Source organism: Lithobates pipiens, unplaced genomic scaffold, assembly GCF_037356315.1.
Source record: "Lithobates pipiens isolate NorthernLeopardFrog02 unplaced genomic scaffold, aLitPip1_a1.2 Scaffold_28, whole genome shotgun sequence".
Lineage (NCBI taxonomy): Eukaryota > Metazoa > Chordata > Amphibia > Anura > Ranidae > Lithobates > Lithobates pipiens.
This window is the reverse complement of record NW_027507789.1, coordinates 197,820,655-197,840,773: the sequence shown is the minus strand read 5'-3', so window position 1 is coordinate 197,840,773 and position 20,119 is coordinate 197,820,655. Positions and strand designations below refer to the sequence as shown.

Sequence of the window (20,119 nt, the reverse complement as noted above, 5' to 3'; positions counted from 1 at the left end):
CAGCATCTGTGGGGCATCCTCAAATGGAAGGTGGAGGAGCGCAAGGTCTCTAACATCCACCAGCTCCGTGATGTCGTCATGGAGGAGTGGAAGAGGACTCCAGTGGCAAACTGTGAAGCTCTGGTGATCTCCATGCCCAAGAGGGTTAAGGCAGTGCTGGAAAATAATGGTGGTCACACAAAATATTGACACTTTGGGCCCAATTTGGACATTTTCACTTAGGCTGTTTAGACATTAATGGGTGTGTGCTGATATTTTTAGGGGACAGCAAATTTACACTGTTATACAAGCTGTACACTCACTACTTTACATTTTAGCAAAGTGACATTTCTTTAGTGTTGTCACATGAAAAGATTAAATTAAACTTTAAAATGTTTGCAAAAAGGTGAGGGGTGTACTCACTTTGTGAGATACTGTATATGTGTAGGGCAATAATAATACAGATATACACAATTATACAATCACATGTGCCAGATATCAAATCTCAACACACATATACATATATATATGTCACATATCAAAAGTATATCCAAAAACAATAAAAACATCTATAAACAGAGCATAAACAGACCTTAGAATAATAAAGAAAGGCCCATAAAAGCCGCACTAACCCACACACATCCAATCAATATCCAAATGAGAGAGAAATGGAAAAAGAGCACAGAAGCCCCAGGAGAGCAAGAAGGAACAAAAACAAGAATGAAATACATATAGGCCAAGCAAGTGTAGATATTTTCCAATAGGATGGAACAGGGGTAGGGAGTAGTGCAATCAGTATAAAGAGCATATAAAAATGTGTGTATTATATTGCATAATGAATACACATAAATGTATTGTCTTTAAATGAACTGGAGTTATTCAAAATAGTGGGAGACATCCCATTCATAGTTCAACCCAGATGCAATACAAGTACATAAATGAAAAATCCGGGAAAAAAACTCCCTCTTACATAAGTCTAAATCTCCACCTCTTTCTAAAAGTTTAACCCTCTCTACAACCTGAACATGTACTAAATTGACATCCCCATCATGATGGTTCTTGAAATGACTCGCCACATTTGTGGATTTACCTAATCCAATATCACTCAAATGTTCACAGAAACGACGCCCCACATTGTCAGGCTAGGTGCAGATAACAAGTAACAGTTCAGGTGTGCTGATTATACAAAGAGTTCAAAGCACATACCATGAGCAGGTCTAAGCAGAGCAGGTCAGCTGGGACTTGTAGTACACCGCTGCAGACGAAGGTAGGTGATTGCTGGACCTTGTAGTTCACTGCTGTAGATGAGGGTAGATGAGTGCTGGACCTTGTAGTTCACTGTTGTAGATGAGGATAGATGATTGCTGGACCTTGTGGTTCACTGCTGCAGATGTGGGTACTAGTAGAATCAGGCAAAGCGTAGTCTAGGCAAGCTGGGTCATACACAGGTAGATCAGAATCCAAACGGTACAGAATCAGAAGCAAGCAAGGAAGGTCAAACAAGCCAGGTCAAACAAGAAAGTCACAGAGCAAATATCAGCTGGATCAAACACAAGTGAACTCTAACACGAGCGCTGACTGAATGCTGATACAGGTGATTTAAACGTGAGCTGGCCAATCACTGTTGTTTCCCAGACACAGGCTGTGTCAGGTGAGTTGTGCTGGGTCCTAAAGGGATTCTAGTACTGACAGTACCCCCCCTTTCTCGAGGGGTTGCTCCTGCACCCCCAGGCTTACTTGGATAACGGAGATGGAACTTCTTCTTAAGTCGATCAGCATGAAGATCACGAGCTGGTACCCAAGATCGATCCTCTGGGCCGAACCCTTTCCAATGAACAAGATATTGTAAGGAATTGCGCACTCGTCTGGAATCAAGAATAAATGCCACTTCATATTCTTGACTGTCCAACACATCCACAGGTTCTGGTTCATTTACTAGGAGGCTGGAATGAACAGGTTTCAACAATGAAACATGAAAGACATTTGGAATGCGCATGGATGGGGGCAGTTTTAATCTGTAGGACACAGGATTAACAATCTCCGAGATTTCATAAGGCCCGATGAATTTTGGGCCAAGCTTTTTAGATGGAACATGCAGGGACAGATTCCGAGATGATAACCACACTTTGTCACCAACTTTATATTCTGGTGCCTTTGAGTAGTGATGGCCGAACGGTTCGCCCGGCGGTCGTTTCGCGGCGAATTTCCGACTTTCGCCGTCCGCGGGTTCGAACGCCTTTTTCCGTCGTTCGCCCCGGCGGACTTACGTGTTTAATGTATACAAGAACTTTAACCTTTCGTGACACGTTTATCATGTGTTACAGGACAACCAATTGAGACATGACAGCTCATGGACACTTGGACATTCCCCCTAACCTATAAATACACCCGATCCGGTGGCCATTTTACATTCTTTCTTCTGTCACTGTAGGGAAAGGATCCTGTGTGGAGTAGGGACAGAGAAAACGCTAGCTATTTGGTACACAAAAGTTCTTTTCAGGACTGGTATAGGTGTTAGGTCAGCAGCCTGAGTTTCTTTTGTCAGTTTAGATAAAGGGACAGAGCGCTGTATGCTGCTATTTTAGGGACAGCTCAGCCAGATTAGTCTTTCTTCATCATCATCATCATCATCATCATTAGCTGTTACTATCAGGTCCACAAAAGAGCTGTTCCAGCTAATCGTTCCAGCCTACTCTTTTTTGCCAATTTGTATAGGGACAGGCAGGAAGCAGTGTGTCAGGCAGTGAGGATAATTTTAAAGACTTGCTGTTACTATTAGTTCCACAAAGGTTCTTTTCAGGACTGGTATCAGTGGTACGGTAATAGGCTTGTACACGTATAATATTCTTTCTTCCAAATATAGAAAGAATATTATACTTGACTGCTGCCCTTCTGCTGCAGTCTGCTAATCATTCACAACTCACTTGTTCCACAAAGCTCTTTATCAGGACTGGTAACTTGGTCTGTCTAGGGTGCTACGGTACATAGGCTTGGGTGCGGTACAGTCTGCTGTTCTGTAAGGACCGCTATCGGTCCACAATACATAGGGTTGCCGTGCACTACTGCTGACCGCTGCCCTATACTGCAGCAGTCCTTCATTGGTATAGGGACTGACGTACAGTCTGCTAATCACTAACACACAACCTGCTTGGTCCACAAAAGTTCTTATAAGGACTGGTAACTTGGTATAGGGTGCTACGGTACATAGGCTTGAGTGCGGTACAGTCTGCTGTTCTGTAAGGACCGCTATCGGTCCACAATACATAGGGTTGCCGTGCACTACTGCTGACCGCTGCCCTATACTGCAGCAGTCCTTCATTGGTATAGGGACTGACGTACAGTCTGCTAATCACTAACACACAACCTGCTTGGTCCACAAAAGTTCTTATAAGGACTGGTAACTTGGTATAGGGTGCTACGGTACATAGGCTTGAGTGCGGTACAGTCTGCTGTTCTGTAAGGACCGCTATCGGTCCACAATACATAGGGTTGCCGTGCACTACTGCTGACCGCTGCCCTATACTGCAGCAGTCCTTCATTGGTATAGGGACTGACGTACAGTCTGCTAATCACTAACACACAACCTGCTTGTTCCACAAAAGTTCTTATAAGGACTGGTAACTTGGTATAGGGTGCTACGGTACATAGGCTTGAGTGCGGTACAGTCTGCTGTTCTGTAAGGACCGCTATCGGTCCACAATAGATAGGGTTGACGTGCACCACTGCTGACCGCTGCCCTATACTGCAGCAGTCCTTCAGCGGTATAGGGACTGACGTACAGTCTGCTAAACACTAATACACAACCTGCTTGGTCCACAAAAGTTCTTATAAGGACTGGTAACTTGGTATAGGGTGCTACGGTACATAGGCTTGAGTGCGGTACAGTCTGCTGTTCTGTAAGGACCGCTATCGGTCCACAATAGATAGGGTTGACGTGCACCACTGCTGACCGCTGCCCTATACTGCAGCAGTCCTTCAGCGGTATAGGGACTGACGTACAGTCTGCTAAACACTAATACACAACCTGCTTGGTCCACAAAAGTTCTTATAAGGACTGGTAACTTGGTATAGGGTGCTACGGTACATAGGCTTGAGTGCGGTACAGTCTGCTGTTCTGTAAGGACCGCTATCGGTCCACAATAGATAGGGTTGACGTGCACCACTGCTGACCGCTGCCCTATACTGCAGCAGTCCTTCAGCGGTATAGGGACTGACGCACAGTCTGCTAAACACTAACACACAACCTGCTTGGTCCACAAAAGTTTTTATAAGGACTGGTAACTTGGTATAGGGTGCTACGGTACATAGGCCTGAGTGCGTTACAGTCTGCTGTTCTGTAAGGACCGCTATCGGTCCACAATACATAGGGTTGCCGTGCACTACTGCTGACCGCTGCCCTATACTGCAGCAGTCCTTCATTGGTATAGGGACTGACGTACAGTCTGCTAATCACTAACACACAACCTGCTTGGTCCACAAAAGTTCTTATAAGGACTGGTAACTTGGTATAGGGTGCTACGGTACATAGGCCTGAGTGCGTTACAGTCTGCTGTTCTGTAAGGACCGCTATCGGTCCACAATACATAGGGTTGACGTGCACCACTGCTGACCGCTGCCCTATACTGCAGCAGTCCTTCAGCGGTATAGGGACTGACGTACAGTCTGCTAAACACTAATACACAACCTGCTTGGTCCACAAAAGTTCTTATAAGGACTGGTAACTTGGTATAGGGTGCTACGGTACATAGGCTTGAGTGCGGTACAGTCTGCTGTTCTGTAAGGACCGCTATCGGTCCACAATACATAGGGTTGCCGTGCACTACTGCTGACCGCTGCCCTATACTGCAGCAGTCCTTCATTGGTATAGGGACTGACGTACAGTCTGCTAATCACTAACACACAACCTGCTTGTTCCACAAAAGTTCTTATAAGGACTGGTAACTTGGTATAGGGTGCTACGGTACATAGGCTTGAGTGCGGTACAGTCTGCTGTTCTGTAAGGACCGCTATCGGTCCACAATAGATAGGGTTGACGTGCACCACTGCTGACCGCTGCCCTATACTGCAGCAGTCCTTCAGCGGTATAGGGACTGACGTACAGTCTGCTAAACACTAATACACAACCTGCTTGGTCCACAAAAGTTCTTATAAGGACTGGTAACTTGGTATAGGGTGCTACGGTACATAGGCTTGAGTGCGGTACAGTCTGCTGTTCTGTAAGGACCGCTATCGGTCCACAATAGATAGGGTTGACGTGCACCACTGCTGACCGCTGCCCTATACTGCAGCAGTCCTTCAGCGGTATAGGGACTGACGTACAGTCTGCTAAACACTAATACACAACCTGCTTGGTCCACAAAAGTTCTTATAAGGACTGGTAACTTGGTATAGGGTGCTACGGTACATAGGCTTGAGTGCGGTACAGTCTGCTGTTCTGTAAGGACCGCTATCGGTCCACAATAGATAGGGTTGACGTGCACCACTGCTGACCGCTGCCCTATACTGCAGCAGTCCTTCAGCGGTATAGGGACTGACGTACAGTCTGCTAAACACTAATACACAACCTGCTTGGTCCACAAAAGTTCTTATAAGGACTGGTAACTTGGTATAGGGTGCTACGGTACATAGGCTTGAGTGCGGTACAGTCTGCTGTTCTGTAAGGACCGCTATCGGTCCACAATAGATAGGGTTGACGTGCACCACTGCTGACCGCTGCCCTATACTGCAGCAGTCCTTCAGCGGTATAGGGACTGACGTACAGTCTGCTAAACACTAATACACAACCTGCTTGGTCCACAAAAGTTCTTATAAGGACTGGTAACTTGGTATAGGGTGCTACGGTACATAGGCTTGAGTGCGGTACAGTCTGCTGTTCTGTAAGGACCGCTATAGGTCCACAATAGATAGGGTTGACGTGCACCACTGCTGACCGCTCACCTATACTGCAGCAGTCCTTCAGCGGTATAGGGACTAAGAGTTTTGTCACAGGGTCATTTAAAAAATGACATGCAGAGGAAGAGGCAGGCCCTTCCGCAGGGGTGGTAGGGGTAGGGCAGGAGCAACAGGCTTGAGCCAAAGTGGGAAGTTGCAGAAGGTGCGTTCAATTACTTTAAAGGATGCACCAGACTTGGTTGAGTGGCTCGCTCAGCCTTACTCTTCTGCACCCTCCTCATCCTCTCGATCTGCACCCTCTTCTTCACTCTCTGCTATGTGCACCCCCAAAGACACTACCACCAACAACACGACCACCACCACCACCACCACATACCTTCCGCTTGAGTCACTGGAATTATTTTCCGATCCATATCAAGAGGACATTTCTGATGCGCAGCCACTCTTGGTATTGGATCAGGAAGAGGAGGTAGCAACAAGCGCTACTCAGCAGTCTGACGCCAGTACCCAGATCAGCCCAAGGAGGAGGTTGGTCCCCGGTGTTGCTGCCTACTCTACTTATAGCGGTGGGGAAGGTGACGTTGATGATGACGTGTCTAGTGATGTCACGTGGGTGCCCACAAGAGAGGAAGAGGAGGGGAGTTCAGAGGGAGATATGGACCAGCAGATAGGGAGGAGAAGCAGCAATGACTTACATTGCACAGCAGGGACAAAGCAGACTGCAAATGTATCAGGAGCGAGTCATCGACCATGTACGGTCACATCTGGCGCTCCCAGGACACCGGCACATGGCTCCGCAGTGTGGGCTTTTTTTAACGTGTCCGCTGCTGACAATAGCGTTGCCATCTGCAATCTTTGCAGTCAACGCGTTAGTCGCGGTAAGCCCAATACTCACCTAGGGACGACCGCCTTAAGAAGGCACATGAGCAGCCATCACCGAGCCCAGTGGGAGCAACGGAACACACAAAGCCACACTGCAGGCTCTCACCGTCCAGCCTCGTCTTCTACTTCTCCTTCTCCTCTCTCCTCACAATTGTCCTCCACTCCACCTTCCATCACGCCAAGCTCACATTTTTCTGCAAAAAGGCAGGCTTCCGTGGGCCTAATGTTTGAGCGTAAAAAAATGATGACGCCGGATAACCCTCTTGCCCAACGGTTGGCGGCTGGCTTGTCAGAACTCATAGCCCGCCAACTACTGCCATATAAACTGGTGGACTCGGAGGCCTTTCGCAAATTTGTGGCCATTGGAACACCACAATGGAAGGTCCCAGGAAGGAAGTATTTCTCAGAGAAGGGCATCCCAGAGCTATATGGCCATGTTCAGCGGCAAGTGAATGTATCTCTGGCACACAGTGTCGGTGCCAAGATACATCTGACCACAGACACGTGGTCTAGCAAACACGGGCAGGGAAGGTATATCAGTTTTACTGCCCACTGGGTGAACCTTCTGACGGCCGTCAAGCATGTAACCCGTGGCACCCGTGTAGATTTGGTTTTACCGCCACGGATTGCATGCAGGCCTGACTCTTCTTCTCCTCCTCCTACTCCATCCTCCTCCCTCTCCTCCTCAGCTGCCTCCTCCTTTTCCGCTGCTAGCGTCTCTTCCACTGCACCGCCCAAGCTCCCCAGAACCTATTCCACATGCCAGGTGAGACGTTGCCATGCCGTGCTGCGTCTGTTGTGCCTGGAAGCAAAGAGCCACACTGGCCCGGCACTCCTTTCAGCTTTGCGTTCACAGGCAGATGAGTGGCTAACACCGCTCAATTTGACAGTTGGTAAAGTGGTGTGTGACAACGGTGCCAATCTGCTTAGCGCATTGAAACAGGGCAAAATCACGCACGTGCCGTGCATGGCACACGTCTTAAACTTGGTCGTGCAGCGATTCCTTGTCAAATACCCTGGGGTCCAGGACATCTTGCGGCAGGCAAGGAAAATCTCGGCCCATTTCAGAAGATCTTACACGGCCATGGCTCGCCTTGCTGACATTCAGCGGCGACACCATCTGCCGGTCAGACGTCTTATTTGCGATTGCCCGACGCGATGGAACTCAACCTTCTATATGCTTGATAGGCTGCTCCAGCAGAAACGTGCAGTTAACGTCTACCTGTATGAACTCTGCGAAAGAAACGGTTCTGGGGAGCTGGGTTTTTTTTCACCGCGCCAGTGGCTGCTCATGCGCGACACATGCAGACTTCTGCGGCCATTTGAGGAGATCACCAAACTGGTCAGTCGCAGCCATGGCGCCATCAGTGACATGGTACCTTATGCCTTCTTTCTGGAGCGTGCATTGCGTCGTGTCATTGATCAGGCTGTGGAGGAGCAGGAGCGGGAAGATGAGGAAGTCGCAATGCTGGATGAATTCCCAGGGGGGGCTACTCTATCTGAGACAAGTCAACAACAGGAGTCTGATGAGGAGTCAGAGGAGGATGGTGCCGGGGCGGATGAGCAGGAGCAAGAAGAGCATGCTTTAAACCTTTCTGGGATCCCTGTTGTGCGAGGATGGGGAGAGGAGAATGAAGAGGACGACATTATCCTGGATGATGAGCAGGAGCCAGGCCACCACACCGCTTCCACTTTAGTGCAAATGGGGGCCTTCATGCTCCAGTGTTTTAATAGGGACCCCCGTATAAAAAGCATGAGGGTCAAGGACCAGTACTGGGTGGCAACGTACTTAGACCCCCGGTACAAACACAAAATGGCGGAAATGTTACCGCCGTCGCAGAGGGCTGTCAGAATGCAGCACTTCCAGGCCTTGCTTCGAGAAATGCTGCATTCTGCTTTTGCGTGCGCTGGCAGAGGAGCAATTCCCACTCCCAGAGAAGGATTTGCGGGTACCAATCCAACAGCGCCTGCAAGAAGAGGCCGGTTTGAAGATGTGTTGGTGACTTCGGATATGAGGTCATTCTTTCAGCCGACCCATCGACAGGTGTCATCCGGATCCAGCATCAGGGAACGCCTAGACCGTCAGGTGTCCGACTACATTGGGTTAACGGCCGATGTGGACGCTCTGAGGAGTGATGAACCCCTAGACTACTGGGTGGGCAGGCTTGACCTCTGGCCAGAGCTTGCCCAATTTGCAATCGAACTGTTGGCTTGCCCCTCATCCAGTGTCCTGTCCGAAAGGACGTTCAGCGCAGCAGGGGGGATTGTGACCGATAAGCGTACTCGCCTAGCTCACCACAGTGTTAACTACCTCACATTTCTAAAAATGAATGAGGCATGGATCTCGGAGGAATTCAACACATGTGATCAGTAGACCATGTATATGTCTATAAACAATTTTTGGAATCAAGCACACAGACCTTCTTAATTCATTTGGCTCACTTCCCTGACCCAAAAAAGCACACCGTACTATATGCCCCTACCCTCCTCTTTGAAGAGGTTGAGCGGTGTCATATTTCTACTGGGGCTGCTTATTATGAGGGGTTCCCACCATCCCTGTGCTGTGCTGACTTCCTCCTGGGTGTTCTTATTATGAGGGGCTCCCACCATCCCTGTGCTGTGCTGACTTCCTCCTGGGGGTTCTTATTATGAGGGGATCACACCATCCCTGTGCTGTGCTGACTTCCTCCTGGGGCTGCTTACGGTGCTGCTGTCAGCGCTGTATGTCACGGAGCTGCTGTCAGCGCTGTATGTCACGGAGCTGCTGTCAGCGCTGTATGTCACGGAGCTGCTGTCAGCGCTGTATGTCACGGAGCTGCTGTCAGCGCTGTATGTCACGGAGCTGCTGTCAGCGCTGTATGTCACGGAGCTGCTGTCAGCGCTGTATGTCACGGAGCTGCTGTCAGCGCTGTATGTCACGGAGCTGCTGTCAGCGCTGTATGTCACGGAGCTGCTGTCAGCGCTGTATGTCACGGAGCTGCTGTCAGCGCTGTATGTCACGGAGCTGCTGTCAGCGCTGTATGTCACGGAGCTGCTGTCAGCGCTGTATGTCACGGAGCTGCTGTCAGCGCTGTATGTCACGGAGCTGCTGTCAGCGCTGTATGTCACGGTGCTGCTGTCAGCGCTGTATGTCACGGAGCTGCTGTCAGCGCTGTATGTCACGGAGCTGCTGTCAGCGCTGTATGTCACGGTGCTGCTGTCAGCGCTGTATGTCACGGAGCTGCTGTCAGCGCTGTATGTCACGGAGCTGCTGTCAGCGCTGTATGTCACGGAGCTGCTGTCAGCGCTGTATGTCACGGAGCTGCTGTCAGCGCTGTATGTCACGGAGCTGCTGTCAGCGCTGTATGTCACGGAGCTGCTGTCAGCGCTGTATGTCACGGAGCTGCTGTCAGCGCTGTATGTCACGGTGCTGCTGTCAGCGCTGTATGTCACGGAGCTGCTGTCAGCGCTGTATGTCACGGAGCTGCTGTCAGTGCTGTATGTCACGGAGCTGCTGTCAGCGCTGTATGTCACGGAGCTGCTGTCAGCGCTGTATGTCACGGTGCTGCTGTCAGCGCTGTATGTCACGGAGCTGCTGTCAGCGCTGTATGTCACGGAGCTGCTGTCAGTGCTGTATGTCACGGAGCTGCTGTCAGCGCTGTATGTCACGGAGCTGCTGTCAGCGCTGTATGTCACGGAGCTGCTGTCAGCGCTGTATGTCACGGTGCTGCTGTCAGCGCTGTATGTCACGGAGCTGCTGTCAGCGCTGTATGTCACGGAGCTGCTGTCAGCGCTGTATGTCACGGAGATGCTGTCAGCGCTGTATGTCACGGAGCTGCTGTCAGCGCTGTATGTCACGGAGCTGCTGTCAGCGCTGTATGTCACGGTGCTGATGTCAGTGCTCTGTATTACGGTGCTGCTGTCAGTGCTCTGTATCTCCTGCACCCTCTTGTTTGCCTACCCTGGTCCCTGACCTTCCCTCTCCTCCATTGCCTTCATTAGCTCCATAGTCCTGAATTGTCAGAACAATTTCCCAAATAAAAAAAAAATGCTTGTAGTTATCGATCCCAAATTCACCTCATACATGTATTATGCTATTGTCCAGGTGGTGGGACTACGTGCTACCCCCTAATAATTACCCCGTGGCCGCAAATTCGACCTAAAGGTTTGCGAAATTCGCCTCCCATTGAAGTCAATGGAGCCCGCGGCGAACGGTCGTTTTCGCGAACGTTTGTGTCCGTTCGCGTTTCGCGTTCGCGAAACGTCCCGTCGGAAGTTCGTCCATCACTACCTTTGAGCGCTTCTTGTCAGCAGTTTTCTTAAAAGCCTGCACAGAGCGGGAAATAGCATGATTTACATCGGACCAGATTTTGGAGAAATGTTCAATCGTGGTGTTGGCATCTGGAACATCAGAGGGCGGAAGATCAAAGGAGCACACACGAGGATGCAACCCGTAAACACAAAAGAAAGGAGAGGTCCCTGTAGATGTGCTGGCACAATTATTAAAGGCAAACTCTGCCCATGGAAGGATGTTGACCCACTCCACCTCATCTTTGGCCATCAGACAACGTACCATCTTCTCTAGAGTCTGATTAGTCCTTTCTGTTTGGCCATTAGTCTCAGGATGATATGCTGAAGAATATGATAATTTAATCCCCAGCTGAGAGCAAAGGGCCTTCCAAAACTGAGCTATAAACTGAGAGCCACGGTCAGAGACAATGTTAACTGGTGCCCCATGGAGCCTGAAAATGTGCTTAATGAATAAAGATGCCAGTTCTTTAGCAGATGGAAGCTTCGGAAGCGGAACAAAGTGGGCCATTTTACTGAACCTGTCTACCACCACCCAGATCGTGGAACATCCCTGGGACAGAGGCAAGTCTGTGATAAAGTCCATAGATAAATGGGTCCAGGGACAGGTAGGTATTGGTAGAGGACGAAGGAGACCGGGGGGCTTAGAGGTACTGCTCTTGCTTCTGGCGCAAACTTCACAGGCCTGGACGAAGGCTAACACATCCTGCCTAAGCGATGGCCACCAGAGGTTGCGAGAGACGATCTCAAAAGTTTGTCTAAACCCTGGATGTGCTGCAGGTTTTGATGCATGTACTTGTTGCAATACCTGCAAACGAAGAGCCAGGGGCACAAAGAGCATACCAGGGGGAGTGGAGGGAGGGGCTTCAGCCTGTGCTGGTAACAAGGCCTCAGAGATGTCAGTCTGGGTAAAAGCCAAAATCCTATCCTCAGAGATAATGGGTTGAGGAGGAAGCGGAGGAGGAGACTCTGATAAAAAACTGCGAGACAAGGCATCGGCCTTAATGTTTTTTGGACCTGGTAAATAAGAAATTGTAAAGTCAAATCTGGAGAAGAACAATGACCACCTGGCTTGACGCGAGTTCAGTCTTTTAGCAGAACGGATATATTCAAGGTTTTTGTGGTCAGTCAGAACTATGAATGGATAGCGAGCTCCCTCCAGCCAATGTCTCCATTCCTCTAAAGCTAGCTTTATGGCTAAAAGTTCTCTGTTGCCTATATCGTAATTGCGTTCTGCTGGGGAATATTTACGGGACAAGAAGGCACAAGGGTGGATGGCAGCACTTACAGGATCTTTTTGTGACAAAAGCGCCCCCACTCCTACTTCAGATGCATCTACCTCTACAATAAAAGGTAGCTCAGGAACAGGATGGCGTAGAATTGGTGCAGAGGTAAAGGCTTTCTTTAACTGGGTGAAGGCTGCCTGGGCTTCAGTAGTCCATTTAAATGTACTAGGAGTCTTCCTGGTGAGAGAGGTGATGGGATGTGCAATGGTGGCAAAGTTCTTAATGAATTTTCGATAGAAATTTGCAAAGCCCAGGAAGCGTAGAACTGCCTTCAGGTCTGAAGGTGGTGCCCAGTCTAGAATGGCTTGAACCTTGGCTGGGTCCATGGTGAGGCCTGTGTCAGAAACTAGATAACCCAGGAAAGGTACTTGTTTAACATGGAAAAGACATTTTTCAGGCTTTACAAAAAGGGAGTGAGTCTTTAGTCGGGCTAATACCGAGCAGACATGCTTCTGATGTGTTTCAAGATTGGGAGAGTAAATCAAAATATCGTCTAAATAAACAAGCATGAAGCGACCCATCATGTCACGGAAAATGTCATTCATGAAGTTCTGAAAGACGGCTGGTGCATTCCTGAGGCCGAAAGGCATGACAAGACATTCATAATGACCATCCTTGGTGTTAAAGGCCGTCTTCCATTCATCGCCTGCACGGATTCGCACCAGATTATAGGCTCCCCTTAAATCCAGTTTGGAGAAGATTTTGGCTCCCTGGATTTGAGAGAACAACTCTGTGATGAGAGGGAGAGGATACCGATTGGGAATGGTTATTTTATTTAGGCCTCTGTAATCAACACAAAGTCGCAGTCCTCCATCCTTCTTCGGGACAAAGAAGCATCCTGCTCCTGCGGGAGAAGTGGAGGGACGGATGAAACCCTTAGCTAGGTTTTCCTGGATGTATTCTTGCAAAGCAAGATTCTCTGGTTCAGACAGTGGAAAGACTCTCCCTCGAGGAGGTGTAGTGTCAGGCAAGAGGTCAATGGGACAATCATAACTGCGATGAGGAGGTAAAGTGTCAGCAATTCCTTTAGAAAACACATCCCGAAAGTCCTTATAACAAAGTGGAATCTGTTCTATTCCCACTTGACAGGTAGCAAGTGGAACAAGGTGCTGGATGCAGCTCTTTTTACACTGATTGGACCAAGCCAGAATATCTCTTGTTGGCCAGTCAATTACAGGATTGTGCTTCTGAAGCCAAGGAAGGCCTAGGATCAAAGGAGTGGATGGAGAGTCAATGACAAGACAAGAAATCTTCTCCCAATGCAAAGCCCCTAATTGTAACTGGAAAGGGTTGGTGGATTGGAGCACTAGGTCTTGTGAGAGAGGCCGATTATCCACAGAGATCAGGCGGACTGGACAATCTAGAGCATGAGTTTCCAGGGACAAAGAGGTGATCAGAGTTTTATCAATAAAATTCTCAGCTGCTCCAGAATCCACCAAGGCCAGCAGTTCATGAGCCCCTGTCCCAAAGTGAATGACAGCGGGTAAAAGTATACGATTGTCCCCCTGGGGAGATGAGAGTAGACCTAAGGTGACCTCCCCGCAATCACCTAGGTCCTGGCGTTTCCCGGACGTGTAGGGCACGAACGGAGCATATGACCCTTGAGGCCACAGTATAAGCAGAGTCCCATATTACGCCTGCGTTTGTGTTCCTGGGCCGATAACCGGGTGGAGCCTAACTGCATAGGTTCTTCCTCAGATTTGGCACTGGAGATGGAATAATCAGGTGATAAGGAAGGTATACAGTTTGCCACAGCCATCGTTTGTTCTCGCCTCCTCTCTCGCTGGCGGCGGTCAATTCTAATAGCTAGACACATAGCCTCCTCCAGTGAGGCTGGATAGGAGAAGTTGACCAGAGCGTCTTTAATCGCATCTGAAAGGCCAATTCTAAACTGGCTGCGGAGAGCTGCATCATTCCAGCCAGATTCCGGGGCCCACCTGCGAAACTCTGAGCAATACATTTCAGCTGTGGTAGTTCCTTGTTTTAAGTTACGCAGGGTCGATTCTGCAGTAGCAGCACGATCTGGATCATCATATAGCAACCCAAGGGCTTCAAAGAAGGCATCTACTGTTAGTAAGGCTGGATGGTTAGGTTCCAGGTTAAAGGCCCAAGCCTGGGGGTCACCCTGTAGTAGAGAGATAATGATTTGAACCCTCTGAGTTTCAGGGCCAGACGAGGATGGCCTCAACTTGAAATATAATTTGCAGCTGTTTTTAAAGTTGCAAAACGCTTTACGGTCACCAGAAAACCGGTCGGGCAAAGGAATTTTTGGTTCAGATGGAGTTTTAGTAATGGTGGTAGTAGAAGGAGATTGCACCTTGGTGAGCTCTGTGGCCATTTCCTGAACTTGATGCGATAAACGGCAAAGTTCTTGTGTAAACAACTGAGCCTGTTCAGGATTCATGATAGGTTTCCCTTTATGTATTGGCTCGTGTTAATGTCAGGCTAGGTGCAGATAACAAGTAACAGTTCAGGTGTGCTGATTATACAAAGAGTTCAAAGCACATACCATGAGCAGGTCTAAGCAGAGCAGGTCAGCTGGGACTTGTAGTACACCGCTGCAGACGAAGGTAGGTGATTGCTGGACCTTGTAGTTCACTGCTGTAGATGAGGGTAGATGAGTGCTGGACCTTGTAGTTCACTGTTGTAGATGAGGATAGATGATTGCTGGACCTTGTGGTTCACTGCTGCAGATGTGGGTACTAGTAGAATCAGGCAAAGCGTAGTCTAGGCAAGCTGGGTCATACACAGGTAGATCAGAATCCAAACGGTACAGAATCAGAAGCAAGCAAGGAAGGTCAAACAAGCCGGGTCAAACAAGAAAGTCACAGAGCAAATATCAGCTGGATCAAACACAAGTGAACTCTAACACGAGCGCTGACTGAATGCTGATACAGGTGATTTAAACGTGAGCTGGCCAATCACTGTTGTTTCCCAGACACAGGCTGTGTCAGGTGAGTTGTGCTGGGTCCTAAAGGGATTCTAGTACTGACACACATACTGAATTTTGCAGGACTTGCAAGTAATGACGTATACAACATGTTGTGTTACAATTAAGGAAATAAGAAACTATATAAGAGCGGTCTCAGAGAACCACAGCCGCGCTGGATGGTATGTGTAGGTAAAACAGTAGAACAGACAACACAGCTATCAACAGGTGTCGCCGCCCCTATGTCTCACAGTCCCAAAGGAATGTGAGATATGACAAATAAAAAATAAGAAAAGGAAGAGAGAGGCCCAGGCGCTACCTGACGTAGCTAAATGAAGTATGTAGATTATGAACTATATAAAACGTATGTATGTGAGCAAGCTAGTGCCCCCAACAAAAGGAGAAAAACTCCAGGTAAGTAATAGTTGTATTCCCTCAATCACTCTTAAATGACTAATCTTATTATTAATACTAGATACCAAATCATGACCTGCAAGAATGTGTGGACAACAAGGACAATCCTTCTCCCTACATCTAAAGTTGCCTCCAAAATGTAACCTTGTAGTAGATTGTTTAGGTGTAGAATGAAAGAAACTAGGAGAAAGAGTAGTCCCTAGAGACCGAGCAAGGGTAGGTTTATTATTGTATTTACATCAAGATCGTTGTATGGTTAATAAGAAGCTCCTCCATACTCTTACTATTGGCAATATTGTTTGCACGTTTCAGTGTCCAAATGGGATAACCCCGCTGTCTAAATCTATTATACAGTGCTCCAGCCTCTCTCTCAAAATCAATGTCCTCGCTACACATCCATCGTACAGAGATTAATTGTCCCACTGGAATCCCAGTGATGGTATGTTTGGCATGACTGGACTGTGCCATGAGAAGGCTGTTCCCAGCCAAAGGTTTCCTGTATATACATAGACATGTAATCACACAGTCCTGGGAGGCAACCAAAAGTACATCCACAAAACTAATTTCCCTCGATTCCATCTGTCCTATAAATGTCAAATTGCTCATATTAAAGTTCAAATATGTCAGAAAGGATTCTAGATCACCTATTTGCTTATCGGAAATGAACAGGTCACCTATGTAGCAAAAGAATGTATGAATATACGGTTTACATGGATTCCCATCCATGTAGATGTGGGACCGCTCCGACCAACCCATGAATAGGTTGGCGAGAGAGGGTGAACATTTCACCCCCATCGCGACCCCACTCCGCTGGAGATAGAAAATCCCTCCCGAAGATTAAGTAATTGTGCATTAATAAATACTCAAGGACCTTCAAAATAAACAACCGTTGGGACATTGGTAATTTAATATAGTATTCTAGGTAAAAGGATACAGCCTGTTTTGCTAGATGGTGTGGAATACTAGAGTACAAACTGGCAACACCACATGTCACCTAGATGTAGTCCTGCTTTCACACTGCCTCCTTCATAACATTCAAAAGATGGTTTGTATCCTTCAAATAACTCTGCAAGAACTTACTAAAGACTGTAACTGTCCATCCATCGCCTCAGATTCTCATTCAAGAAACCAGTGCTGGCAACAGTGGGCCTGCCATGTAAGAGATCCAAGCCCTTATGAGCCTTAGGAAGATGGAAGGTAGGTAGGATTGGACACTCCGGGATGAGGGACTACACTTCCCTAATGCTAAAGACACCGAGGTAGACCCCTTTTGAAGCAAGTTATACAAATATTTTGGTCAGATAGTTTTCGAATAGCCTCCTCCTGATAGGCACTGGCATTCATGTCAACTACCTGTCCACCCTTGTCAGAATTCCGTATCACTATAGAGGAGTAATTTTGTAAATCACGTAAGGCAGATCTGTCATCTACAGTGAAATTATCAATGCGAGTCCCAGTAGCATGTGTAGTTGTAGCCAAATGGGCTAGATCTCTTTCTACACATTTCTGGTTTCTGTCCACTCCAGTGGTGCGTATATTAATGGGATAAAAATCAGAATGAATTTTTATTTTTACCCTATTGAGACCCTCACTTGACCATGTCTCTAGACTGACCCGTATTATTGCCCTCTGCTGCCAAATCTATAAGATCCTTGATAGTTCTTCTTTTCAGGAACATTGTTCTATCGGATACATTATTATGCAGATATTAGTATCAACGCAATCTTGTATGTCTCCATCTGAAGCCAACTAATGTATTCTAATGGTGATATTTCTTATAAACCTATTAATGTCTAGCAACGTCCCAAAGATATCAAAATGCTATGATGGACAAAAATTTAGGCCCCTAGACAAGAGTGATGTTTTGGAAGGAGTCAAGACCTGCTGTGACACATTCATAACATCAATCAGTTCTTCCTTATCTGGGGTCTGAGGGAAGAAGACTCTTCCTTCCTCCTCTCCTGGTCTTTTTCCTGCATTTTGTATTTACTCGGGTTATCTTTGTGTAATAAAATTAGTTTGATCTGAATCATTTAAGTGTGACAAATATGCAAAAAAAAAAAAAAATCAGGAAGGGGGCAAATACTTTCACAGCACTGTACAGTATATGCCCTAAAAATAACCTTTTGTGTATTTTTTACTGAAATTTTGGGTTTCATTAACCGATGCACAAATTAGAACTACCACCATTTTACTCTCTAGGGCAGCCTTTCTCAACCTTTTCAACACAGAGGAACCCCTGCTAAAAATTTTAAATTTACAATTCATGATACGTTGGTGGGAAGTGGGAAGAATGGTCCTTACACTTGTGGTCATAGGGAAGAATTACCTCCTTACAGATGGCTAAAAAGATCAATGGTGTGAGTGGGAACTTATCTGAGAGGCAGAAATTGCCCAATGCTGAAGGAACCCCTAGCAACCTCTGGAGGAACCCTAGGGTTCCACGGAACCCTGGTTGAGAATCACTGCTCCAGGGTGTCAGCTTTAAAAAAATATATAATTTTTGGGGGTTTTAAGTAATCTTTAGGCAAAAACACCTGTGGCCATTCACGGTGCATCATTGGAAGATTGTGGTGATGTGGTGTCTCAATTTCACATGTGCACAAATGTATAAGTGAGCTCAGTTTCAAAAACATTGAGACAAATTACCTTTAATAAGAAATTTAAAAATGTGATGTTTTTGAAGGTTCTTGGTTATCCATGTCATGGTATGGCTTGTAGTAGCTAGTCACTTTCAACTGGATTGGTTCTGTAGTGTTGAAGCGGTTTTGCTGCTTATCCAAGCAGTTTTCAATAAAATTGAGGTATCTGCTTGGATGAGCAGGTGAATGTGACTGGGCAAACATTTGAAAGGTGTGTGTTTTAGAAAAGCTAAAACAATTTATATCATTGGTGACCTATTATATACCCTGTATATACCCGAAAATAAGGACTTTAACTAGGGCTTATTTGGGGGGTAGGGCTTATATTGCAGCCATCACCGACAATCACGCTAGGTCTTATTTTCGGGGAAACAGGGTAGTAATATCTATTTAATATTGTTATAAAACATAGTGGCTTCGCTGATTGTTATTTTGGATCCATGATATTGCCTTTTTCCCACAAACGACGTGTTTTTATTTTATTCAATATGGCCCCACCACCTTCCTACTGCACAAAAAACCCTGGGGGGGTTATAGAGTGGTTAGATATACTCACTTCTTCTTGACTTCTGTAGTGCAGAGAGTGACTTCATCTTCCTGGTGGTAAGATATATGGGAATGCTAAGTGGCCAAAATCTTGTGGAAAATTGCACAAGATCATATACTTGTGACATATGGGCTACTCCACATTCTCCAGAGTTCTGCTTGCACTGGGAGGGTGACATCACTTTTGTCTAAACGCTGTGGAAGGAAGTCTAGGGAAGGGTATGTTTATTACCTAATCCAGATGTTTCAGACTTTACTGCCTGCATGCCTGTTCCAGGTTAATGGCTCTTACAGTAGTAACGCTTGAATCAAGAATAAGGTGGAGTCTACACCTTTAAATAGGACATCACAGCTTGAGCACATAGAACCAGATTTCAAGATCGCTGTGGTAGTTGGACCAAGTGTAATGTTACACCTACAGGTTTTTTTTTTTAAGCTTATCACACAAATTTGACTTCTGAAAGGTGAGAAAATGGGTTACTTGTTAGTCTTTGAAACCTGGAGGATTTTTTTCCCCTCACATGGAATGTACATACTACTTAGGACTAATTGGTTGGCCCCGCTATTTTCAGTCACCCAATACAATCATGGCACATCAGCATTGTCAATACCTGACAGTGTAAGATCACCTAGGGGATTAGTTGCTGACCCTGCAGGCATCTATCTTTAAACTGTTCAAATACCGCAGATCATAAACTTGTACTAGGAAAGGAAAATATCAAGTGGAAAGATGGAATTGGCTACTGTGTGGTAGCTAATTGGCAGATGGTCGACTGAAACACTAATGTTATTAATGTAGTCTGCTAACGAGTTGACAAGCAAGATTCATTTAGTTCGAAGATCCCTTTAACCTCATGAAAGATTATCATTTCCAACTGTAACAGTCATCACTGATGACAGGCACTAACAACCTAAGCAATGCCCATTTTTTTAATACTATAATGCGTGCAATGACTGTGTGCTAAAATGTTGTTGCCTTCAATTATGCCTTTTGTGGCTAATAGCCGAACAGGTATAGGGCAGGTTATTTTTTGGCCTTTACATTTACTCATGTGGAATGAAGAACTATACAACTTATTAATTTTTTTTTAGATCTAGCATGCACAAATAAGCAGCCATTAAATAAGAATTCCTGACTTGAATTCTTATCCCTGGTCAGTGACTCCATAAGTCTTCAAGGCAGAGGATTAACATGACAGCCAAGGAACGAGTACTTCTAAGCCCTTGTACACACGGTCGGAGATTCCGACAACCAAATCCGT

The 20,119-nt window shown here is 46.8% G+C and overlaps 1 protein-coding gene and 1 long non-coding RNA gene across 2 annotated transcripts in view; one reads left to right on the top strand and one right to left on the bottom strand.

The window, feature by feature from the left end:
• LOC143936005 (uncharacterized) overlaps positions 1-20,119 on the top strand; it is a 356,680-nt gene that overhangs the window by 167,572 nt on the left and 168,989 nt on the right. The gene's annotated exons all lie outside the window — the stretch shown is intronic.
• Positions 1-20,119, bottom strand: part of LOC143936003 (cadherin-like protein 26) — a 157,555-nt gene that overhangs the window by 113,117 nt on the left and 24,319 nt on the right. The gene's annotated exons all lie outside the window — the stretch shown is intronic.